General features: G+C 39.2%; 1 long non-coding RNA gene across 1 annotated transcript; it reads right to left on the bottom strand.

Moving 5' to 3' along the window:
* Window positions 1-316: 316 nt before the first annotated feature.
* On the bottom strand, window positions 317-1289 carry LOC115191149 (uncharacterized). Its single transcript, XR_003877544.1, has 2 exons — window positions 1226-1289; window positions 317-420 (listed from the first exon to the last, which is right to left on the bottom strand). It is a non-coding gene; the product is annotated as an uncharacterized LOC115191149 (long non-coding RNA).
* Between the last annotated feature and the right edge of the window lie 2902 nt (window positions 1290-4191).

The following is a 4191-nucleotide window of genomic DNA, read 5'->3' as shown; positions in this document are numbered from 1 at the left end:
GATGGTATTATTAATGTTCTCTCTCTAAATTAATCACCACAACACATCCCTGCTGCTACTTGATGAGGTCACTAGGTGTTGTGTTAAGGCAGCTACAATATCATTGAGTTACACAGCTACTTTAGCTGTACTTTAGCTACAGCTTTTAAATGTTATAAAACAGAATTCAACATGAGGCAGACAGGTCTTACATTTCTCCAGTGTGTCAGCAAGCTCCTTCTGGTTCATTTTCCTCAGGATGTGCAGTGTGATCTTCAGAGCCCCCTCTCTGGCACTGCTCTCCTGCTTCTCATCTTCAGCATCCACCACTTCCTCATCCTGCTTCTGACTCTCAAAGCCTTCTGGGAGTTCTGGACTAAGAATCCTCTTGAACATCTTCAGCTCGTTCTTCACAAATGTTATAATATTCTCTTCAAGAAACTGAAAAAAATAAAGTAAATAAGTTATTAAGCAATTAAGAGAATAAATGCTTTTTTATTTTATTTTATTTCACCTTTATTTAACCAGGTAGTTGAGAACAATTTCTCATTTACATTTGCAACCTGGCCAAGATAAAGCAAAGCAGTGCAACACAAACAACAGCACAGAGTTACACATGGAGTAAACAAGCGTACAGTCAATAACACAATAGAAAAAAAGAAAGTCTATATACAGTGTTTGCAAATGGCGTGAGGAGGTAAGGCAATAAATAGGCCATAGTAGCGAAGTAATCACAATTTAGCAGATTAACACTGGAGTGATAGATGAGCAGATGATGATGTTCAAGTAGAAATACTGGTGTGCAAAATAGCAGAAAAGTTAATTAAAACAATATGGGGATGAGGTAGGTAGATTGTGTGGCCTTTTTTGACAGATGGGCTATGTATAGCTGCAGCGGTCGGTTAGCTGCTCAGATAGCTGATGTTTAAAACTATTGAGGGAAATATAAGTCTCCAGCTTCAGCGATATTTGCAATTCGTTCCAGTCATTGGCAGCAGAGAACTGGAAGGAAAGGTGGCCAAAGGAGGTGTTGGCTTTGGAGATGACCTGTGAGATATACCTGCTAGAGCGTGTGCTACGGGTGGGTGTTGTTATGGTGACCATAAGGCTGAGCTTTACCTAGCATCGAATTATAGATGACCTGGAGCCATTGCTGGAGCTTTCTCATTAACACATTAATGAATGATTGACAGATCAACTTTAGTTGAGGTAAACAAAAACAAATGTACATAACAGGACCACATACACTGAATATGGAGGCCAGGTCTGTTTGATGACTCTGGGAAGACTGACCACTGAGAATCTCTGACTCTGAACTCAATTGTTGTTTTCTGTGGACAAAACATGAGATTACATCTCCTCATCCAGGGAGTGCACACACACACACACACACACACAGACACAGACACACACACACACACACACACACACACACACACACACACACACACACACACACACACACACACACACACACACACACACACACACACACACACACACACACACACACACACACACACACAGGGAATGTTGTGTTGTGTTTGTTTAATATTGTTTTAGGACTATGAAAATTGACAAAAGGATTAGTCTATGGATTATGAAAACAACAAAAATAAATGGGAAAATGGGAGAGGAGAAATGACTAGAGACAGTGTTGTTTAACTCACTGACTCATGAGTTCTTCTTACCTTTGTTCAGTAGAAAAGTCTCCCTCTCTAAAGTGTATAGGTTGACTCATAGACCAGTCACTCTTCATGGACACACAGCTGGGTACAGGGGAGGCTGGTCTCTCCTGCTTGATTGGGCTTCAACACAACAGAGACAAACATTATATCTCCCATCTACTCGAGCTCAGATGGGGAAACATAAGATGAGATTCATTCCAAAATGCTGTATATCCATTTTCAGAAATGTTGGTAAATTAGCTTTTATGTTTAACTTCTTACGGCTGGGTGGCAGTATTGAGTTGCTTGGATGAATAATGTGCCCAGAGTAAACTGCCTGCTACTCAGGCCCAGATGCTAAGATATGCATATTATTAGTATATTTGGATAGAAAACACTCTGAAGTTTCTAAAACTGTTTGAATGATGTCTGTGAGTATAACAGAACTCATATGGCAGGCAAAAACCTGAGAAAAAAATCCAACCAGGATGTGTGAAATCTGAGGTTTGTAGTTTTTCAAGTCTTGGCCTATCCAATATACAGTGTCTGTGGGGTCATATTGCACTTCCTAAGGCTTCCACTAGATGTCAACAGTCATTAGACCTTGTTTGAGGCTTCTGCTATGCAATTTGATTGAATAACACCCGGAACAGTAAGTGGTCTGGCTGGGGTCACTTACTTACCTCATGCGCGGTCACGAAGGGGTAGCCATTTTTCTTTTTCTTCTGTAATGAATACGCTATTGTCCGGGTGGAATATTATCAAAGTTTTACGTTAAAAACACACTAAAGAATGATTGTGAACATGGTTTGACATGTTTCTACAAATGCTGAGGGAACTTGATAACTTTTCGTCGACGGTGGATGAACGCGCATCATGCATTTTGGAATGGCGATCTGGATGCGCCAACAAAATTGATTTATTTGGACATAAATGATGGACTTTATCGAACAAATGAACATTTCTTGTGGAAGTTGGAGTCCTTCCGAGTGCATTCCGCCGAAGATCAGCAAAGGTAAGAAAATATTTGTATTATATTTTAGAGTTTTGTCGAAGCCGTGGCTGGATGGGTAACTGTACAGCTTGCAATGATGGCGGGGCTCTCTACTCAGAATATTGAACAATGTTCTTACTCCGTAAAGTTATTTTGAAATCTGACAAAGCGGTTGCATAGTATTTTATCGGTAATTCTTAAAATAATTGTTATATATTTTGTCAACGTTTATGATAAGTATTTCTGTAAATTGATGTGCCCATTCACCGGATGTTTTGGGGGGAATACATTTTCTGAACGTCACTCGCCAATGTAAAATGGGGTTTTTGGATATAAATATGAACTTGATAGAACAAAAAATGCATGTATTGTCTAACATAATGTCATAGGAGTGTCACCTGCTTTTGGTGACGCCTGTCCTTGCATTGAACATGGCTGTGTGTAATTTTTTGTCTATGTACTGTCCTAACATAATCTAATGTTTTGCTTTCGCCGTAAAGCCTTTTTGAAATCGGACAATGTGGTTTGATTAAGGAGAAGTGTTTCTTTCAAATGTTGTAAAATAGTCGTATGTTTGAGAAATTTGAAATATGGTATTTTTTATATTTTGTATTTCGCACTATTATATAAGCTATTTCATAGGCTGTTGGGAGTTTGTCCCGTCTCGTGCCCCAGAGAGGTTAAACAGGAGTAAGGATGGTGATATAACGGAAATATTGTCAAAATCCAGCTTGCAACAACAATCAGAATTAGTCGAAAGGATATACATGCCAACACATTAGGCAATAATTAGTAGGGCTAGGGGGCAGTATTGTCACTTTCGGATGAAATACATGCCCATATTAAACTGCCTCCTACTCAAACTCAAAAGCTAGGATATGCATATTATTAGTAGATTTGGATAGAAAACACTCTAAAGTTTCCAAAACTGTTTGAATGATGTCTGTGAGTATAACATAACTCATATGGCAGCCAAAACCCTGAGAGAAATCCAACGAGGAAATGAAAATCTGGTTCCTGTAGTTTTCTCAAGTCCTTGCCTTTCTGACACACAGTGAGTTAGGACTCAAATAGCACTTCCCAAGGCTTCTACTAGAGTCTTAGAAAGTAGTTTGAGCGGTTTGTGGTAAACACAGACTTAAGGAGAACGCTGGTAAGCAGGTGCCCTGAATATCACATCAGTTCATAGGGCGCGTTCATGTGAGAACTCCCTTTGTGTTCCAAACCATTTTTCAAGGCAATGCAAACATCCAGTTGGAAAATTACTGAAGTTTCACATTCTCAAGGCCCTAAAGATTGATGCTATACAACGTTTGACATGTTTGAACGAACGTAAATATAACTTTTTTTGACTTTCGTCGTCACTGTTTCCCTCGCGCGCCCTACATTTTGAGTAGCCTACTGAACGTGCAAACAACATGGAGTTATTTGGACATAAATTATGAACTTTATCGAACAAAACAACATTTGTTGTGGACCTAGGATTCCTGGAAGTGCCTTCTGATGAAGATTATTAAAGGTAAGTGAATATTTATAATGCTATTTATGCAT

This window comes from Salmo trutta, unplaced genomic scaffold (genome assembly GCF_901001165.1).
Source record: "Salmo trutta unplaced genomic scaffold, fSalTru1.1, whole genome shotgun sequence".
NCBI lineage: Eukaryota > Metazoa > Chordata > Actinopteri > Salmoniformes > Salmonidae > Salmo > Salmo trutta.
The sequence above is the reverse complement of the archived record's forward strand: the minus strand, read 5'-3'. Positions and strand labels throughout refer to the sequence as shown.